The sequence below is a fragment of the Dermochelys coriacea genome, chromosome 3 (assembly GCF_009764565.3).
Source record: "Dermochelys coriacea isolate rDerCor1 chromosome 3, rDerCor1.pri.v4, whole genome shotgun sequence".
NCBI classification, from domain to species: Eukaryota; Metazoa; Chordata; order Testudines; family Dermochelyidae; genus Dermochelys; species Dermochelys coriacea.
In genome coordinates, this window is record NC_050070.1 from 6,197,584 (window position 1) to 6,220,160 (window position 22,577).

At 43.9% G+C, this 22,577-nt stretch overlaps 1 protein-coding gene across 13 annotated transcripts in view; it reads right to left on the reverse strand.

The window, feature by feature from the left end:
* Positions 1-18,213, reverse strand: part of NCOA1 (nuclear receptor coactivator 1) — a 360,042-nt gene extending 341,829 nt beyond the window's left edge. For 4 of the 13 annotated variants that reach the window (XM_043510045.1, XM_043510046.1, XM_043510057.1 and 1 more), the window contains exon 1: positions 17,933-18,212. The gene's annotated coding sequence lies outside the window, so the exon portion shown is untranslated. Of the gene's footprint in view, positions 1-17,932 lie in introns of all 13 variants that reach the window. The other 9 variants (XM_043510055.1, XM_043510054.1, XM_043510059.1 and 6 more) reach the window with 3 other exon arrangements.
* Between the last annotated feature and the right edge of the window lie 4,364 nt (positions 18,214-22,577).

Here is a 22,577-nt window from a genome sequence, read left to right on the forward strand (position 1 = left end):
TTTAATGGGGTCACCAGGGCTGGCTTAGAGTTGTTGGAGCCTGGGGCCAAAGCCCGAGCCCCACAGTCCAGGGCTGAAGTCGAAGCCCGAGGGCTTTAGCACTGGGTGGCAGGGCTCAGGTTACAGGTCTCCTGCCTGGGGCTAAAACCCTTCACCTTTGCCCCCCTTCCCCACCTAGGGGAGTGGGGCTTGGGCTTTGGCCCTCCCACCCAGGACAGTGGGGCTCAGGCTTTGGTCCCCACTCCTGGCATTGTGTAGTAATGTTTGTTGTCAGAAAGTGGTCACAGTGCCATGAAGTTTGAGAATCCCTGCTCTAAACATAACGAGTGGGGTCCCAGAGGGATCAGTTCTGGGTCCGGTTCTGTTTAATATTTTCATCAATTATTTAGATAATGGCAGAGAGAGTACCCTTATCAAGTTTGCAGATACCACCAAGCTGGGAGGGGTTGCAAGTGCTATGGAGGATAGAATTAAAATTCAAAATGATCTGGACAAACTGGAGAAATAGTCTTTCAGGGTTTTGTTTGTTTTTTAAAAGCTCTAGCATTTTGGGTGGTTGCAAGAGTTGCATATAATGGAATTTATTTGTCTCTCTTCATAAAGGCAAAATCAGTTGTTGTAGTCTTCTGAACATACGAAATGCAAGAAAAAATGCTAAGTAATCTGAAAAATCAGGTTCCCAAATGAACGGAGTTGAGCGGCCAAAATTAATCCTTTGCAAATTTTGGCTTTGATATCCCAGGGTCTCAGTTCCCCATCTATAAAATGGGCATACTGCTACTCAAATATCTCACAAATATACTCAAATATAAAGAGAAGTTAATTATTATTTCTGAGTCTCAAATACTATAGCTGTGAGTGCCACAGAAGAGACAATGAGGCAGCTAATTCCATCTTCAGTGCAGCATTTGGATGGGGTACAGTAAACTGGGCATGGAAAGACACATTGAATGATGAGGGTAAGACACAAAACTGAACCATTGCCTTGCTCCCTGAGTACTATCCGTCCTGTGCAGGCAAGGTGTAAAAAACACAATATGACCATGTAAATAAAGATTGTATCATAGTGAATACACACAAAGGGGCAAAATTAGGGTGGCATGGGCAACCTTAATTCTAGCATTTCCTGTCTCTTCAGTCCTTCACTTTAAAAGATTATTTATATTGCAGTGTAGTTTTTTTTTTAATAGGTATATAAATATTTAGCACACTCTGGCATGAATCTACACCACATAATTAGGACAGGCTGTAGGTGGATGCCTGTTCTAATAGACATCACCAGGCAAATTAATGTACCATTAAGCCAAGGGTTCCCAAACTGGGGGTTGTGACCCCTCAGGGGGCCGCAAGGTTATGATGTCGGGGGGAGGGGGGGTCACAAGCTGTCAGCCTCCACCCTCAAGCCGCACGTTGCCTACAGCATTTATAATAGTTTTAAATATTAAAAGTGTTTTTAATTTATGGGGGGGGCAGGTCGCACTCAGAGGCTTGCTGTGTGAAAGGGGTCACCAGAACAAAAGTTTGAGAACCTTTGGATTGGGCTAAAAACTTATTATGATCACTGTTCTAGTTAACAGTAATAGTGAGAAATATTATGTGTTAGCAAATGTAGCAGTTTATTTTATACCTGTAAACTCTTTCCATATCAACTACATCTCCCTCTATTGCTTCTTACTATCAATATATAGAAAATATTTACTCAGCCAAATATTTAGCACTGACAAACATTTTATGTCTCTGAAAGTCTCCAGTTTACGTTAGTTTGAAACAGGGTGGATTGATTTAAATCAGATTTTGATCAAAATTTAAAATCAGCGAATAGGAAACCTTGGTTTAAATCACCAATTTTAATCTTGTTTTGCATTTGTAATTTAGTTATTTTCCTAAAGAAAGGTTTATTCTTGTTGGATGGTCATCATCAAAACATGTTGATCTGAAACTAAATATAGCCTGTACACTCAACTCCGTACCTTTCTGCTAACCAGGATAATATGGTATATCTATAAACATTTGTTTAAGCAATTATATAGCTTACCATTCACTTATTCAGATTCTTAAATTTAATATTTTTATGTTAGAAAAGGGTGAATGATATACATTTCTTTACTACAGGATTAATTTTTTTTTTTTTTTTTTTTACTTATGACTTGGGTCAAGCTGCATTTAGTTTGAAAGATATTGATCATGTTCAAGATTGTTGTAAATAAACAGATGGTCCATACAAGTTTTTATATTAAAAACATTCTTAAATTTCAATTTAATTATTTTTAGTACATAGAACAAGTAAAGATGGAAAGATATAGCTCATAATTCAATTCAGATATATCTGCAGAAAAGAGACTGATAGACAAGAAATATATAATATTGATGCTATACTATTTTCTAGTCTCTCTGAAAAAAGTGTGCTAAATACAATGGTATTATACTGTAAAGATAACTGTCTCAAAGAGGTAAATTTTGTTAGCACCCTATAAGTACATCTCTAATAAAGAAGAAAGCTGAAAAAATATCACTAGACACTACATGTATATAAAGTTACTATACTGTCTCTGAGAAATGTGCAATTTTGTAATTAGACTGTGTAAGGCATTTATGCAGAAAGGGGGTAAAGACTGAATGATCAACCTTAACTTTGGCATTCCCTAACAACTCTGAGTAATTAATATAATGCTAAGGTTGCACTGTTAATTTAGGCTTTGGATTAAGTTACACAAGTAATGCCAAGACAGATGCTGTCCCTCACAAATTTTAGTATTTCTCTACATATTTCATTTGAAGTCTATATGTAACACGGAGGCTAAATTTTGTTTAGTATATTGCACTTACCTACCCATCAAAAAGAAACACGTACAGTAGAACCTCAAAGTTATGAATTGACTGGTCAACCACGCACCTCATTTGGAACTGGAAGTATGCAATCAGGCAACAGAGACAAAAAAAGCAAATATTGTACAGTACAGTACTGTGTTAAACATAAACTACTAAACAAATAAGGGAAAGTTTAAAAAAAGATTTGACAAGGAAAGGAAACTGTTTCTGTCCTTGTTTCATTTAAATTAAGATAGTTGAAAGCAGCATTTTTCTTCTGCACAGTAAAGTTTCAAAGCTGCATTAAGTCAATGTTTAGCTGTAAACTTTTGAAAGAACCATAATGGTTTGTTCAGAATTATGAACACCCTCCATTCCCAAGGTATTTTATGATACTAACCTCCCTTTTAACTCCTTGTAGGGTCCTTCCCTCCCCTTAATAGTTTCATATTTAATCTCAAAATGCATCCTCCCCACATGTAATCATAGTTTATTAGAACTGTCTAATACCTCTATATAATACTAATTTGAGTTTCTCCAAATATACTTCTCTCCTCCTCCCACCCCCTTCCATAGCTTGGTGAACATTCTATCATGACATCTACAAAAAAATAGATAATGGTTAGACAGCTGGTATACAGTGACCACTGCTTTTCACACTGACCACTTTTATTTAATTGTTTCCTTGTGCTCCTCCTGTCTGTTGTCCCTTTTTTTAGATGTAGATTGTAATCTCTCAGGAGGGGGACTGTTTGTACAGTGACTAGCACAATGGGGACTTGATCTGATTGGGGTCTTTGGTCAGTACTGCAATACAAATAATAAATATTACTACTAAATTATTAAACACTTAGGTTAGCCCATGGCCCTAGCCAAAGATGCCTTCTCAAGTCTACATTAGAGGCAATGGCTTCTGCTGAGAAAGTCCAAAGCATTTAAAATGAAAGATTGAGCCAGCAAAATTTTAGATGTAGACTAGCTTCTGATCTCTCATGACCATTAGCTCTTTATTTAGAATTTCATGCCAGAATACAACATACTGAATATTCCAAAGGCTGCTGCAAAGGCTTTGAAATGTCTTTGGGGTACCTATTCCTATTTGCCTACTCTTGAAATAGATATGGTCTTTTGCTAGAAGGATTATTCTTCAGAAAAAATGCATCAGTTGCATCTACTGTAGGACGCAACGCATTCTAGCTGTCAGCAGATTTTGCGAAGATATCTCACAGCCAGGTGCGGACAGTGTGTTGTTCCTAATGAGCATTACCACAGTACAAAAACCAGTTATTTATTCTTCTCCCCTTATTGGAGAGTTATGTGATTTTAAATACCATTATTAATGCTTAGCATTTATGTTTAGTCTCAACATCCATGTGAAGTATCCGTTATCACCACTTTAGATACAGGGAAAACGAGTATGAGGATAAGTGACTTGCCTAAGAGAGCCAATATCCAAGCCAGAATCAGGACTCAGAGAGGTATTCAAATCAGTTTTTAATTACTATTGAGGTACTGAAGACAGTGAATCAAATGAGTTTGTTTCCAAAGTGTTATAGAACAGATCATTTCTCTCTGCATCACAATGGAGTACTCCTTGAATTTGAGAGAAAGTATTCACTAAAGTCATTTTGGACCTCCTCCTGTTCCATCTTAATAACCAGTCCTGTAATAACCCTGTTGTCATTTCAAAATATACATTCCAGAATTATCCCAAGAATTTAATTCTGATTTGCCTCCCCTGGGAAATATCTATGTCTTACACAGCACTTCTCATCCACAGATCTCAAAGCAGCAAATGCATCCGATGAAGTGAGCTGTAGCTCACGAAAGCTTATGCTCTAATAAATGTGTTAGTCTCTAAGGTGCCACAAGTACTCCTTTTCTTTTTGCGAAGACGGCACTGTTTCTTTAGAGGTTTCAAGTGCATGTGTGATGAAAGGCTACCTCAAAAAATGAGAGCTCATTTTCTACATATTCTTACCAAATTCCCTTTAAAGTCTCTTTGAAAGAAATGGCAGGTTTTTTCTGTATGGCGCTGAAGTTCAAGGAGCTCAAGTATATAAAGAACTGAAAACGTGTTCACCCAGCTCACAGAGAAGGGCCTACAGCTAATATCTCCAGAGAGATGTGGTTTGGGGTCGTGCCCTTAGAGGTTAGACACTAGAGTGGGATAGGAGATGGCACTAGAATGAATGAAGTTTGGCTTCAATATTAAAAAAACAGCCACTTCTCAGAAGTCAACTTCCCTTCAGGGAGAAGCCAAAAGGAGGTTGTCTTTCTCAATTGCCATTAGAAAAGGAGTACCCGTGGCACCTTAGAGACTAACAAATTTATTAGAGCATAAGCTTTCGTGAGCTACAGCTCACTTCATCGGATGCATCCGATGAAGTGAGCTGTAGCTCACGAAAGCTTATGCTCTAATAAATTTGTTAGTCTCTAAGGTGCCACGGGTACTCCTTTTCTTTTTGCGAATACAGACTAACACGGCTGCTACTCTGAAACCTGTCAATTGCCATTAACTGTTGAAAAGGAAGAGCAAAAGGTTCAAACGTGGACTCTGACAATGAAAGGTTACAGCTAAGAGCATTTAATCTTTGTAACTAAGTAGTCTAGCCAGTTTAGCAAGCATTGCAGTGTCTTCACCCAAGTGTAACTGAGTGCTTCTATTTTATTCCCCTCCAACATGTTGATCCTCTTAAATAAAGACTACCATTTGGATGTGACTGCTGAGTTGAGGATTCAACTATGCCCTCTCTAGGCACACAACAATCTCTGCCGTCTTATGAAAAGAAGGCAAATGTAGTTTACTGGCACAGCTGCATCCAATGCTCCTTATCTTAAAAGGGCCTGGAGAGGTGCAAGAGATGGCAGACAGTGTTCCCTTCTGGCTTACAGTGAATCTTCAGACTTTTGTGTATCAGGGCACAAAGATGCTATTGCGGTGCTCATTTTTAAAAAAAAGACTATTTTTCGCTATTGTATGTTAAAGAAACTGCTTTTGTCTCTTGTTCTGCTTTTCATGTTTACATTCTTTTTTCATTATGGTCCTTTCTATTTTTGTGCCCACTCAATACCTTCCACCAAAGGAGAAAGGTAATGGCCTCTTATATGCTTAGCAGTGGGGAATTCTAACTTCCTCTTACCCACATCAGAAAGATCCTTAAACCTTGCACAGAGTTCCAGTTAGCCATTTCTTCACTTCTAGGGACATAAGTACTACTCCCTTGTGCAGAAATCCTTGTGGGTACTAGGATATGCTATCCACCCTGCTGTCTTTTGAAGGCTGGAAACTACCTGTGAATTAAGTCCAGAGTTTGAAGCAAGGCACAATTCTCTAAATTGCTGAATTGGCAGGGACCCACATTGTTCACAATGACACTGAACAGAAACAGGTTTTTGGGGGGGTCAGGAGAGAACTCCCTTAACCTTGTGGTTCTCATTACAAATCACTCATCAGGATGCAAAATAGGCATTTATCGCTATACTCAAGGATACAGAGTGGCATGTCAAGTTGTGTTTGTTTCCCATTCCTGGCACTTTTGAAGGCTTATCCAAAGGACTCTGTTGCTAAACAAATCAAGTTTATATTGCTATAATTACAGTAAACATGTGCCATACATTAACCACTGTATACCAACTGCTCGAGAATTAAATAAGTGCAATTATACAACTGATTAGAGTGCAGGACTGAGGCCTGCTCTACACCTAAAACTAGAGATGTGAAAAATTTCATGCCATGTGATATAGTTAGGTCAACCAACCTCTACGGCAGATGAAGCTAGGTCAACAGAAGAATTTTTCCATTGACCTAGCTACTACCTGTTAGCGAGATGGATTACCTTCATCAAACAGAAAAACCCCTTCTGTCAATGCAGGAAGGGTCTACACCAGTGATTCTCAAATTTTTTTTTTCCCCCCGCAGACCACCTGAAAATTGCTGAGGATCTCGGCGGACCACTTAACAATCTTTCCAAATGTTGTTTGTACCGTTAGCTAACTATTGTAAAGTGCTTTGGATAAAAGCTCTCTATAAAAAAAACTTAATTTTTTTTTGTTCTATAAATAAAAGCACACAACTCATATTTTAATATCAGTAGTCTTACCTTTCTAATGCGATGGATGTGCCTTCTCTCCCATGCCACAGCAGCCCCCGAGCTGGGGCTGGGAAGGAGGGGGTCTCTCCCTCTCTCCCCCACTGCAGCAGCCCCCAAGCTGGGGCTGGGAAAGAGGCGAGGTCTCTCCATAGCCGCAGCAGCCACAGAGCGGAGGCTGGGAGGGAGGGCCGTCTCTCCCCGGCAGCCGCAGCCCTGGAGCTGGGGAAAGTAACCTCCTTCTCTGGCCACCGCAGCCCTGCATATCCCAAACTCCCTCCACCCCCTCTTCTCACCCCACGGCCCGCTCCCACCTACCCCCTGTTCCCCCCCAAGTCCACCACCTCACATGTCTTCTCCAGAGTCCAAGCACCTAATTTGTGGAGCCACGCCTGTTCGGCTCCATACATTAGGTGGGTGGCCATTCATTTTCTTGTGTGTGGCTGCCCAAGCGCGCATCTTAGAGGGAACTATCTGCGGACCACCTGAATGGAGCTCACGGACCACTGGTTTGAGAATCTCTGGTTTACACTATAGCTGCACAGCTGCAAGGCCATAGCTATGCTGCTGTAGTGTAGCCATGCCCTAAGTCGGGAGACCTGAGCTCCATCAGCACATCTGTAAGATTTCCTGTGTGACATTTAGGGTATCTGTGCTTAAACCGCTACAGTGGCATAGATGCAGCACTGCAGCTTCACTGCTATAGAGCTTCAGTATAATAGCTATCTATGGCGACCGGAAGTGTTCTCTCGTTGGCGTAGGTGACGCACCCATCAACAGAAGGATTCCTAGTGCTGTCTATACTGGGGGTTAGGTCAGAATAGCTACGTCTCTCAGGTGTGAGGATTTTTCATACCCCCGAAGGACAAAGCTATACCAATGTACCAGTGTGGACCAGCCCTATGTAAGTCTACATGCATCTGTGAAATGGGAATACTTACTTACCTCTCAGAGATGTGGGGAGAGCTATTATTAATATTTAGTACAGTGCTTTGAGATCCTTGGATAGAGAAGCACTTATTTCAACATGACAAAGTTCTAACTGCCAACCTATACTTGTTGCGTGGCAGAATTTCTGGGGTTGATCTAGAGGGCCAGTGCTTATAGAGTAAGGTTGACAACAACTGATAATTCAATAGCCTCTGGTAGCTTTAATAATACACAATTCGCACCCAGCCTAATGGGCAGATGAGAGGAAGAACATTTTCCATGCGTTTTAAAAGCTCTACATAATAAAATCTTGATCTAACTAGATCTAGATTTCTTTAAAAGCTTATATTTCTTTTTCAACTTACCCATTGGATGTGGAAAGGCCTAATGACAATACACACAGGCTTGTCAGAATTTTATTTTTATAACTTCAGTGGATAATATCAAGTTTATTTTCAACCATTTTTTTCAATCATTGATTTAAATTTTCACAGTTGCAGGAAATTATAATCATTTAACTCCAGCATTATAACACATTTTATACACATTCACATGGGACTCTAATCTCTCAAGCAGCAATTTTCTCACTTTGCCTATCTGTTAATTTTGACCATTGATAAAAAAAACCTAATCCTTCCAACCCTAAGCATACAGGTCTATGTCAGTATCAGGGATATAAATCCCCCTTTCAAATTAAACATGCTTTTAAAATTGATTTTAAGATAAAGACTTAAACAGAATTGGAAGACTATCCAGCATCTCTGCAGTGGCATGTTCTACAGCAGTAACAATGATTTTCAAGCCTGAGTTCTCCCCCAGTGTTAGAGTGCCATGCACATTTATATTTTATATATAAAAAAAGTTTAGACATCACAATGAAAAGTAGAGTTGGTCTGCAGAATGAGAGTGATCAGGTGCCAATCATAAATCCATAAGCACCAACACATCCCTGATGCAGAAGAGTCAACTACCAATGATGATGGGTCCCTTCTTGATCTAACTCTCAAGGTACGCTGGCAAATGCATGATGAGTTGCACCAATGTAATAAATCAGCCTCTCTGATCACAAGTTTTCTAGTCATGCACTGAGCACTTGAGAATATTTTAGTTTGTCAAGTGCCTTTTCTCCTTGGACAGAAAACCCTGCTACATGGGCAAGTCACTCAACTTCTGTGCCAATGTCCCCCATTTGAAAAATCGGAGTGCTCTTGCTTATCCCCAAGGTATTATGAACAGTTTAATATATGTCAGGTGTTCAAATAATATCACAATAAGCACCACAAAGGCATATACATATTACAAAAAACTATGTTAAAAGAACATTATCTAGGTTGCAACACCAAGCACACAAAAATTATGAAATGCCAGATTTACAGTTGTCTGTGCAATCTTAATCCGGCCCTCTTGTTTACCCAACCTGTACACTGAATGTGGTAGGGGTTCCATGGAAAAAATATTATGTAATTAAAAACTAACAAGTTGCATGAGCATCCATAAATCTGGCATTTCCTGACTTTTCAGTTCTTGACTTTGCAATCTAGATTGCCATCTGATATAGCTTCCGGAGGGGATGAGAAAGGAAAGGGAGGTGGGTTGGTACAGCAAAGCAAGGCCTTACACACAACACAATAGCATTTCTCTATTTATTCATATTACACTGATATAATGGTATTCCCATGCAGGACATTAGGTGCATGCCTTCATTAGGAAAAAAAGTGTGCTAATTTGAGTTAAAAACCTAGTGGCGATGGGCAGCCTGTAGCATTCACACAAGTTGCATGCCAATATAAACCACAGGCTCCCCCGTAGCAGGGTGAGATAAAGACTATGGGGATTGTAGGGTTTGCCTCAACTTGTTATCTCATAAAAACTACAAACTCGCTTGTCTTCACTATGATTTTAACTTGAGTTAAACAAGTTAAGAACACACCTTTTTCCTAGTGGAGACAAAGAGTGGGCGGGGTGGGGAGGGAAGTGTACCACTTTCACTATACTGGTATATTACATACACAAATTACATATAAAGTTGTTACTACTTTAGATAAGCCCTGAGAGAACGGAAATAGCGATTTTTAACATTTTACAATTTAGTTAAATCTGAATGGAATTTCACAAAACAAAGAAAAAGCACCTTTCTACCTTGACAGTGCAAACAATGGAGGCATTAAAGCTTCTCCAAGATTATAAGGAGAAGTGTTAGGGAACCTAAGTACAGGATCACTACCAGCTCCTCTTATAATACTGAAGACTGTTACAGGATAATATAAAGAAATTGACACTTGAGGGCACATTATATCCAAGCATTATGGTACTTGCCACCAACACAGATCTATACCCCTGCAATACCTATGAAGTTAATGACAGCAGAGCAAATCCTGTCTGCCATAATCACAAAGCAGCAAGACTACTCAAGCGAGTAACAAGCAGAATTTGGACCAGACTTCCCTTTATGTCAGAATATGTTACTTAGATGTACTGCACTTTGCTTTATTATTTTTAAGAGTTTAATCTTAGCCGTATTAAAGGAATTTAAGTTAACATCTTAGGTTGTAGAACAAAATAGAAAATAGGTTGTGTTACTTTTTCTGATCTGGGCAGCTTAGTTCTGTGTTCCCCAAACAGTAGGTCCAGACTAACCAGTGGGTCATTGGAGGGGTCTAGAAGGGTCACACCCCTCACCCCGCTCCCAGTGTCTCACTTTTCCTGGGCAGTAGGCAGCGGTATGGGGTGAGAGTTCCAAGCAGCAGCAGAGAGGGAGTGCCCAGAGTCAGCAAGTGGACAGTCAACAATCTGCCCCTCCCTGCACGTACCCAGAGACATTCCCCTACCCCACTATATATGCTCTCACTTCCCCTAGCCCAGCAAGCAGTGGGATCCAGGCAACAGCAGCATCACAGAGGCAGTGCCTCTGGGGCACGAGGAGGTTGCTGACTGTCCTCCCTCTGGCTCCAGCCACTTCCTCTGTGCTGCTGCTGCTGCCAACCCCGATCCTGCTCTCACTTTCCCTGGGCAGCATGCAGAGGCTCAGGTAGCAAGATCCAGGTAGCAGCACAGAGGAAGCAGCCGTGGCCGGCAAGCCAACAATCACAGCCCGGCCCAGCCACAGGGTTGCCAATTTTGGTTGGACATACTCCTGGAGGTTTCATCACATGACATTCTTTAATTAAAGATTAATCTTTAATTCCTGGAGACTCCAGGACAATCCGGGAGAGTTGGCAACACTCCCCAGCCCTGGAGAGAGAGGAGCCAGCTGGGGATGCAGGAGGGACAGGACAACTGAGAAGGCGAGAGGAGAGGAAAACAGGGGTAAAGGTGTGTTCTCAAAAAGGGACAAAATGCAGTTAGTGGATTGCCTTAGTCAGAAGTTTGGGAAACATTGGTTTAGTTTACTTTTTTAACTTCACTCATTTTGAAAAGTGAAATCAGACTGCTCAGTTTTACTTTCCATGTACAGTTCCCCATACATTACAATACTATGCAGTTGTGTTTATATTTCCAATACTGCAAAAGAATGTATAAACCCAGACAAAACACTGGTTTCAGTGACATTTTAAAAACACTTTTATTCATATTAGGTTTTGTAAGGTATTACCACCATTATAACCTTAAGACAAGACTGTAAAATCTGGGTGCCTAGAGTTAAGGAGTAACGAAGTGGCCCGGTTTTCAGAGGGACCGAGCACCCGCAGCTCCCATTGAATTCACTAGATGCTCTACACTTCTGAAAGCCAGGCCAATTAGTGTTAAACTATGGATCTGATGTGTAACTTTAGGCACCCAAAAAAGTTTTTAATTGATCTTTCAAAGAGGGCCTTTTTTCTTACAAAGTATACTGGAAGAAAGTAAACAGAACGTAGTCTAAGGACTACCCGGAACTTGTAGAACAGTAAAAATATTGAGGCTATTCTGAAATGCACATTGTTTATGCTTTTAGTTTACACAAAACCCCTTATTTACGTACATGCTACCAAAGGGAGAACTAATTAAACTCTTATTCTTATTAAAAATGAGTCAGCAAGAAAAAGCAAAGACTGAGGCCTGTGAAGTATAATTTTGTTATACCTGCATTTTTTAATTTTTTTTTTTTTTTTTTTTTAAAATAAGCAGCTCACACTTGTTTTCCGTATAACAATATTCTTAACAGGTCATTTGGAGACATGTGCAAAGATGCTTTACAAGTGAAATCTGTTCCAATAAATTCTAAATACTAACACAGTACTGACTCAGGCTTCACACTTTTAATGTACGTTTGGACTTGATGCACAACTGTACAGTAAGTTCAGATATGAGCACACTGTAAATGCTCAGGTTTCATATTCTTAACAATATTCTACACACAGCATTTTACTACTAAAATTTGCACTTGCACATGCAAGCAAGAATGTTGTATGAGCTATTCGGTATAAATGGTTCCAGAGTGACAAGCTGTCATTCCTTGAATCCTAACACAATGTGCTTTGTCATTAAACAGTACTTGTGTTTGCTTTTCACCTTTGAGTCAACTGGGTCTTAAGTGAAAATGAGGTTAGTGCAATCATCCTATGCACACTAGTGGATAATGGTTCACACCATAAATAACCTCCCAAAACTGTTTGATTAGGAAGGGTCACCACTGAAACAGAAGTCAGCACTGAGGTGCACTGGCAGAGCAGGAGAGAAGATGCAGTACTAGAGTAGCAGGGGTCAGAATTAAGGAACAAGACAGAAGAGATTAAATTTGAACACCCAGTCTGCAGAAGGTCCTACTCTAGCTAATGCTGTAAAGTTCTTGATTTTCATTAACATAAATTCACCCACAGTTTTTCCAATCTGATTTAAAATTTAAACTAGTCACAAACAAGTGTCAAAAAACTATTCCGATTAGTCATTTCCATTAAAACCACGACTTTCAGGTATTTAACTCAACTTGAAATGTGTTCTGTTAGAAGTTGTATGCAAAGTCTCCATTTAGGAATGAAAAGGAAGCTTTAAGAGGGCTGAGGGAGAGTTGCATTATTTTAAAAATAATGCAACTATAAAAATTAATGATTCCAGATACTTTAGAGGTTTTGTTGTAGATCCTGCAAAGGCTTTTTTAAGTCAGGTTGGTTCAGCTTTATACATAGAAGACTGAAAGGTTTAGAGGTTCAATGCTTCAATTAGCAACTTTAACTCCAAGACTTGGGAGAAAATATATATTAAAAAAAGTGAACACAAAAATAAAAATCCTTTTCCTTCTCAACTGCTAAGCTTTAAGTCTCTTGATATGTCATCATTCTCCATTCATAGAGCTCCAAGCCAGAGTACCCTGAACCTCTGACCCACAAACGTACCCAAGACCTGAATTTTGTTTTTGTTTTTAAAAACCAACAGTTCCTTATTCAGGACATCATGAACACACAAAACAAGTGCAAGGCTCGTTTCTTCTCAGCCACCCCCTCTTCCACATCAGCTAATTCATGTAATATCCTGATCGATTTTAAGCATATAATAAAAAACTGAAAAAGTCGATCCAGTTTAAGAGATCCTGTTCTTAGTTAAGCAGCCTGTTTTATAGGTATCTTTCATGACACTTAGATTTCATAGAACAAAACTAAACAAGTTAAACATTTGTTTCCCCAAAAAAGTTAGACAGAGGGTCAGCCTTGATTTTGCATCTCCTCAAGTCTGTCTTTTTAAGACAGAGCTTTAAACATTTAAATGTCTTTGTGCCTCTGGGGGGAAATTACACACACATCTGAGGGCAGAACCTGCCCCAGTTTTATTTTAGAAGTTGTCTTAGCTTCATCATAGGCAGTGCCCATATTTTGCAATTGAGGCTCGTACAGCTTACTTGCCAGGAAAGTTCGAGCGACACTGCTCATTTGTATATTCATTGAACTATTCTGAATTTCTATAACACCTTTCCTTTGTCTACACACAAACTTGTACGGGTTTAGTTAAATCAGGACAAATCCCTGTGTGGACACACATCAATTTAAAACCGGCTATCAGTTTACCTTGCTTCTATTCGTTTAAAGGGGCAAGCTAAACCAATAAGCAAGTTTAAATGGATTTAAAGTGTCCACACACCAAGATGTATTGTCTTAACTAAATCTGTTTTAAAAAAAAAAATCACATTTTTAGTTAAACTGATGCAATTTTGTGTTTAGGGCAGTCCCCAGAGTCCTCAAAGCACTTTAAAGGTTGTCTACACAGAAGGTATGCCTATTTAACGAGGGAAATTATGTTAAACTGATGCAACTTTGCATGGCACTACTCTTGTATCTGTTTAAACCTGGCTCTTAAGCAGATTCAAGAATAGTGCCAAGCAAAGTTGCACCATTTTAACCATTTAGACCAGGCCTTAAGTATTATGGTTATCTACAATTGTCTGTTTGAACCAGTTTCTAAATAAACCAATATTAAATGCTTGATTGAATTTGTCAAGAATTAGCCTTTGTTATATGGCAGCGGTAGCTACAGGATGTAGTAGCCTCTGTGCTGCATTTGCCCTTTTGGGCAGGCTTGATTTAACGTTTACCTGTTTCTCTGAGCTTTCCCTGTTTCTCTTTTAAAAACAGATTTCAACCTAACTTTAAAAACTACTTTTTATTCCTTCCCTTTGATAAAAGAGATGAGCATCACTGCTTCAAGGAAATGAGGAACCAAGCAAAACTTGCAATATAAGTAGTTTTCTTACACAAAAAATAAATTAATGTTCTTCAACTGGCAAATTGCTTATGCAAGAGACAAGATATTTTTAGTTACAACGCTCACACTTTAATTTCTGACAATCTTCATAGGTCACATGCAAATTAACTCTCTTGGATTAGTAGCCAACAAGGTGTTGATCTCCAGCAAATCTGCTCATTATCAAAATGTTTATAAAAAGTTAAGGAAATCTAATGATCCTAAAGGTTTCAAACGTTTATAGATGTAGCACATAAAAAGGATGTTAAGAGACTGAAGTCTCAGCAATGGGCACATATGTTTCTAAAACAAGACAATACAGTATTAGAACATAAAATGATAGTATTACTATGCCAATAATTCTACAATGGAAGTTGCATGACTAATTACATGAATTAGTCATACAGTTGTGAATTTTTCTCTTACAGTGTTCACAGCAGAGGGCAGCTTATGGGGAAAAACCAACACCCTAACACCATCTCTAAATCAAACTGTAATGACTAAGAAATAAAGGTCTTAATTATTACTACTCTAACCCAACGTGGTTTCTTGTGAAGTGCATTTGTTTTGAAAGCAAGGAATCATGCTGCTGTCATGCTGTTTAGCAGCATATTTCTAGACAATAAATACTTAACTTGAGCAAACCAAGTAAGATCAGATCATTTCAATCATGCCTAGAGGCTCTAAGATAGGTATAATATTGCTGATGTTACTATTGTTGTCTAGCACCAGTAGGTATTTGCTTTTAAAAGGGACAACTTGAACAGCAATCATTTGCAAAAACTCAGTTAAATGTAGTTTCAGATACTATATCAGTTTTTGAGACCCTCCGCAAATTTGTCGATTTACAATCACCTTTTCCTATTTCTCTCCCTGTTGCTCTTCAAGGGGCTTAAACAAACTGTAATAGTTTTTGCTGTTTCCGCTATATAAAGAGCTGTCATAGGCACAAAGTAACTTAACATTTTAGAACATTTAAACTTTCCCATAAGATTGTGGCAAGCTGAAAATACTACAGCCTCTGAATTGGAATAGGCTAGTACACCCCTGGAAAAGTAAACAGTAAACCTCATTTTTGTTAAATCCGCCAACACACTACTCAACTAGACTTCATCAGGTGTACCACTTTTGAGAGTCACATTTCCTGCAACCCGGCATAAGCCGGGTCACATATATAAGCGTAAACTATGAACATAAGGAATGCAAGATCTTAAGATCAAGATTTTAAGAACAGCACATGCTAAACACCTACATTATTAAGAGTTTTCAGCTCAGCTATGCTCTTTACTGTGTCCCCCTTTTTGGTTATGCCATATCTGGGTCTGTAGAGTTAACATCCACTATATGTTGAAAGAAAAGGATTACTTGTGGCACCTTAGAGACTAACAAATCTGGTGCCACAAGTACTCCTTTTCTTTTTGCGACTACAGACTAACACGGCTGCTACTCTGAAACCTGACTATATGTTGAGTAAACTTTTACATACCAACTCTCTAGTACGTTAGGTCAAAAACCACCCCCTTGTTGCACTGTAGTATAATGCAATACAATCATGAAAATGTCAAACATACAACAAACAACAACAACATAATGGCAACCCAATTCTCAGCTATTGAAAGGTCAACATGCACCTAAGAAACCAGGGATGTTAGTGTGTCTAGCAGCCTACACTGGAAGAAAATTGCCTCTCAGCCACTGCTTCTATATAACTAAATGTCATATTCTACTAGCTATAACCCCCGTAGTTCCAACTGGAACTCCTGGGTTGTCACTTACATTCACCCCCAGCTTAAGAATTATCCACAATCTGCTGCTGCTTTTAGTCCATGTTTCTAGGACAGAAACCTACAAAATTTAGGGCAACAATTCAGCTGCTGACACAGGAAAAACAGCAGTGACTTCAAAAATCAAACAAACAATCTCCCTACACACTTCAGAACAGCAGTAAGCACCATACACATCTTTTACTCATTGGCTGTTTTTCCAAACAAAATGCATAATGACTGAGCCATCTTCTCAGCTCAAATTACACTGAAAGCTACTTGATACCACATTACCATCTTCATTTCCTTTAACCAAGAAACCGCATTAATGTATTACTTGTTTTTCCTCTTAGAAATTTTACACGTAAAAATTAATGTGTGTAACCTAATTCAATGGTGCTGGTGTAATAATGCAACCGATTAGAAGATGCAAACAAAGAGCTGTCACTTAAAAGGCAACAAAATGAAGCATCTTCCCCTCCCCCAGCCGCTGTCCCCGCAACAGAGGTTTCAGCAGCTCCCTGTTGCTGTGTGACCACCACCCCCATTTGTGCGCAGCTTCACCCCATCAACAACCCCCATTCCCTCCCCTTCAGCCATGTTTGCAGAACCAAGACAAAAAGTCACTCCATATAGTTCCAATTCCTCCCTCACAGGGACGCTAGAAGGAAAAAACCCTGCTTCCTTACTTTTCAAATCAATTTCTTAATCTGAACAAATGCACAAACTAGTTCAGAAACGAAGAGCCTTGATTTAATCAGCTTCGACGGTCACCCATCCCCTTCCCCGCACTGCTGCTGTGCAAGAGCCAAAACGTGCTGCACCCTGCCACCCCCCAAACCCCCTTGTCCCCAAACCAACAGACATTTCTTTCCCATTATCTCTATAGCCAACCCCCTCAAAGAAGAATGGCATGGCACACAATACATCCCAGAAACCTTCAAAAAAAGGCCAAAATACCGCTTAGAATAGGAGTTGTCTATGGGGAGAATGCTCAGCTCCTCGCCAGAGTCCAGGACAACTTCAAAATACTGAACATCCCCCTTCCCATCCCCCTTCTCCTCCCCTGCCTCCCGCACACACCCATTTGCTACTTTCTAGCACCATGACAGCTTTAGTTTCCCCCCGGCACAGCCCAGACCACGGATGGTGGGTTTGCCTGGTGGTTTCCCCTCCTTACCCCGATGCACGGCTGAAGGGGCGGGGGGCCCCCAAAGTATCAGCCCCAGCACATGCCCCGTCACTCTCCCCTCACCCTGCCCCTAGCCCGAGTGCTCCGCTCCTCCCGAGCCCCACAGCATGGGGGGGAGGGGAAAATACCCCACCCCGCCCCGCCCCGCCCCCCTAGTCCAGGGCCCCCCCAAGTGCCCTAGATCCCCGCCTCCTCCGCACCGCGCAGCGGGGGAAGCACTGGGGGGTCCTCCAGACGCTGTTGCTCCCCAGTTCAGGACCCCTACCCAGCCTGGGGCCCCCTGCACCCCCACACGCCCCCCCAGCCTGGGGCCCCCTGCACCCCCACACGCCCCCCCAGCGCACTGCTCTAGGGTGCCCCTCACTGGATCTGCTCTGCCCCCGGCCCCCACGCAGTGCCCCAGAGCCCCCCCCCCACCCCTCCCGGCCCAGGCGGGGGGCAATGGGGCGCCGCTCCCCTGACAGCTGCAGTCCGGCCGGGCTGCGAGCTCCGCTCACCTGCCGCCGCCTCCGGCCTGCCCCCAGCGGAGCTCACGGGGGTGCGACAGCGACTCCGCCGGCCACACGGAAGGGGGCGGCCCCGAGGGGCTCCGGCTCCGCTGCTGCTGCTGGGGCCCCGGCTCCCGCTGTGGGGCTCCTGGGCGCCCGGGGCCCCCTGCTCCGGCTGCGGGGCTCGGCTGCGGGGCTCGGGCTCCGTCTCCCTCCCTCCCGGCGGGGCGGGGCCGAGCGAGGGGCGGTGTCGCCGCCGCGGCCGGGCCCGGATCCCTCCCCCTCAACCGCTCTCAGCGCGGACGGCTGCCGCCATCTTCCCCCCGCCCCCCGCGGCCTGGGCGCAGGCCGCGGCCTTTCCCCCTCCCGCAGAGCGCGGGGTCCTCCAGCCGCCAGGGCGGCGCTGCCGCCACACGGGGCCCGGGGGGGGGTGGGTGACCCGCCGCCATCTTGGTAAAGGGACCCGTGGACACAGCTTGGGGTGGTGGGGGGGGGGCAGGGGCCCAAGCACCGCCCTGCCCCCACTCCCAGCACGCGGCTGCCCCAAGCACCATCCCCACCCCCATCTCCTCCGTGCCGGGGACACGGCCTCCGCCCCTCTTCCCTACAGGGCCTGTGGGCCGCTTCCCCCCCACCCCACACACACTTCCCCCTGGCCAGCAAGCCCCAGCTAACCTGCCCCGGCCCCCTCCAGCAGGCCCAGGGTCGCCGCTAGCGGGCCCAGACAGCAAATGTGAGAACTTGGGGCGGGGGGGGAATAGGAGCCTAGCTAAGAAAAAACCCCAACATTTGGGCTGTCCCTATAAAAAAAATCGGGATATCTGGTCGCCCCTAGTCACCACCCTACCGAGCACCCCGCCATTTCCCCTTTGCCCCACCGAACGCTCCCTCCCGTAGCACCCATGTACCACCGAGCACCCCCCCATTTCCCCGGCTCCCTCCCGTAGCACCCACGTACCACCGAGCACCCCGCCATTTCCCCTTTGCCCCACCGAACGCTCCCTCCCGTAGCACCGCGTACCCCCAAACACCCCACCATTTCCCCGGCTCCCTCCCGTAGCACCCACGTACCACCGAGCAGCCCCCATTTCCCCGGCTCCCTCCCGTAGCACCCACGTACCACCGAGCACCCCCCCATTTCCCCGGCTCCCTCCCGTAGCACCCACGTACCACCGAGCACCCCGCCATTTCCCCTTTGCCCCACCGAACGCTCCCTCCCGTAGCACCGCGTACCCCCAAACACCCCACCATTTCCCCGGCTCCCTCCCGTAGCACCCACGTACCACCGAGCACCCCCCCATTTCCCCGGCTCCCTCCCATAGCACCCACGTACCACCGAGCACCCCCCCATTTCCCCTTTGCCCCACCGAACGCTCCCTCCCGTAGCACCCACGTACCACCGAGCACCCCCCCATTTCCCCTTTGCCCCACCGAACGCTCCCTCCCGTAGCACCGCGTACCCCCAAACACCCCACCATTTCCCCGGCTCCCTCCCGTAGCACCCACGTACCACCGAGCACCCCCCCATTTCCCCTTTGCCCCACCGAACGCTCCCTCCTGTAGCACCGCGTACCCCCAAACACCCCACCATTTCCCCGGCTCCCTCCCATAGCACTTGCGTACCACCGACCACCCCCCCAATTCCCCTTTGCCCCACCGAATGCTCCCTCCCGTAGCACCGCGTACCCCCAAACACCCCACCATTTCCCCGGCTCCCTCCCGTAGCACCCACCAACCACCGAGCACCCCCCCATTTCCCCTTTGCCCCACCGAACGCTCCCTCCCGTAGCACCGCGTACCCCCAAACACCCCACCATTTCCCCGGCTCCCTCCCGTAGCACCCACCAACCACCGAGCACCCCCCCATTTCCCCTTTGCCCCACCGAACGCTCCCTCCCGTAGCACCGCGTACCCCCAAACACCCCACCATTTCCCCGGCTCCCTCCCGTAGCACCCACCAACCACCGAGCACCCCCCCATTTCCCCTTTGCCCCACCGAACGCTCCCTCCCGTAGCACCGCGTACCCCCAAACACCCCACCATTTCCCCGGCTCCCTCCCATAGCACTCGCGTACCACCGACCACCCCCCCAATTCCCCTTTGCCCCACCAAACGCTCCCTCCCATAGCACCCACGTACCACCGAGCAGCCCCCATTTCCCCTTTGCCCCACCGAACGCTCCCTCCCGTAGCACCGCGTACCCCCAAACACCCCACCATTTCCCCGGCTCCCTCCCGTAGCACTCGCGTACCACCGACCACCCCCCCAATTCCCCTTTGCCCCACCAAACGCTCCCTCCCGTAGCACCCACGTACCATCGAGCACCACCCCATTTCCCCCTTTGCCCCACTGAATGCTCCCTCCCGTAGCACCCAGATACCACAGAGCCCTGTTTTCCCCTCATGGATGCTTTTTGCCCCAAAGGCCCATCCACCCCATCATAACACTTAGGGTTGCCGGGCCTCCAGGATCATCATGGAGTCTCCGGGAATTAAAGAGTAATCTTTCATTAAAAGGTGATGTCGTGCTGAAAATACATTCAACTTTAGGAATACTGATACTAACACAGGCTCCTCTCATGGAGGTAGGTTACCACAACCGCTGGGAGAGCTCTCTCCCAGTGCTCACGCGCGATCACACTCAAAGTTCAACACGCTGCTGGGGGAGCGCTCCCCCGAAAGGCTTCGAAGTTTCCAGTGTAGCCATGCCTCCAGACATTCAACCATTTTAAGATACAGGGTCAGCAGGATCCAAACTGCGGCAAAAACAGCTCCTCCCACCAATAAGCATGATGTGAGATATGACAAGCTTTTAAGCCAAAGTGGTCCCATCCACTCCACTGTACACTACTACACTACCACTCCACTGTACAGGACCTACTTGAAGCCATTCGACTAGCACTTGCTGTTACTTCTACATAAATTGAACAGCAGTAAGTGATCTATCTGCAACAGTCAACTATTTTGCCACATTTTCATCTTAAAAAGAAAAGGAGTACTTGTGGCATCTTAGAGACTAACCAATTTATTAGAGCATAAGCTGTCATGAGCTGCTGCTCACTTCATCGGATGCAGTATCTGATGAAGTGAGCTGAAGCTCATGAAAGCTTATGCTCTAATACATTTGTTAGTCTCTAAGATGCCACAAGTACTCCTTTTTACAAATACAGACTAACACAGCTGCTACTCTGAAACCTTTCTTCATCTTGTTACATTCTTCATGTGCTCTATGGAAGTGTGAAATCACACAACACCCAACATGCCATCAAGGAAAATAGGTTGAATAGTTAAAATAAGACAATTATTCAGATAGCTCACATTCCTCCTTAAGGCTTTTTATTCCTCAAAGTATTCCAAATGCAGTAGTTAAAACAAACTGGGCTTCACAAGCCAAAAATCAAAACCAGAAAAAACTCCAATCTAGCCTATAACCTCAACCCAATAACTTGATATAGATCCCTTCTTAAGGCTAGGCTAGTTCCTAAGCAGCTCTCTTTATGGTGTTTCCTGTCATCCAATGGAGGAAACTGATTAGCCTGCATTCCATAACCCTGCCTCATTATCTTCCCCTAAGCACCTGTGCATGTGGAGAGGTGACCTGAGCTAGAATTAACTTGTTTTCCAGGTTGGGGGGGACTCTGCACTATCACAGACTCTCTTTTATTATTCTAAGGTAAAACAAAACAATTAACTATTTTTAGAACATAAGAATGGCCATACTGGGTCCATCCAGCCCAGTATCCTGTTTGTCAACAGTGGCCAATGCCAGGTGCCCCAGAGGGAGTGAACCTAACAGGTAATGATCAAGTGATGTCTCTTCTGCCATCCATCTCCATCCTCTGACAAACAGAGGCTAAGGACACCATTCCTTACCCATCCTGCTTGATTGCCATTAACGGACTTAGCCTCCAAGAATTTATCCAGTTCTCTTTTAAACCCTGTTATAGTCCTAGCCTTCACAATCTCCTCAGGCAAGGAGTTCCACAGGTTGACTGCGCACTGTGTGAAGAAGAACTTCCTTTTATTTGTTTTAAACCTGCTGTCCATTAATTTCATTTGGTGGCCCCTAGTTCGTATATTATGGGAACAAGTAAATAACTTTTTCTTATTCACTTTCTCCACACCACTCATGATTTTATATACCTCTATCATATCCCCCCTTAGTCTCCTCTTTTCCAAGCTAAAAAATCCTAGCCTCTTTAATATCTCCTCATATGGGACCCGTTCCAAACCCCTAATCATTTTAGTTGCCCTTCTCGGAACCTTTTCTAATGCCAGTATATCTTTTTTAAGATGAGACCAATGTGTCTCTGGCTTCCAAGGTGGCTACCCCAGTGAGGTCTCTCTAGGTAGGTCTGGAGGACCCATCTTTACTGCTCTTTTCCTCCCACCTTCCGTCTTTCTGGGGCAGGGTGTAGCTGAGCAGCAATGGGCCAGGAAGGGCTGGTATACTTCATCACAGGAGGGAAATGCTCAAACTCCACTGCTCTATTAGAATTATGGAGTTTACACACAAGTGTGGCTTCCTCCATTAATTTTTACAGAGGAGACTAATATATGGGTCAGTCGCAGGGAAGGGATGCTTAAGTTTTCAGTGAGAAAACTAAGGCCATTTTTATTAATCTGCTAGTTACTTTTTAAATGGAATAAAGGTA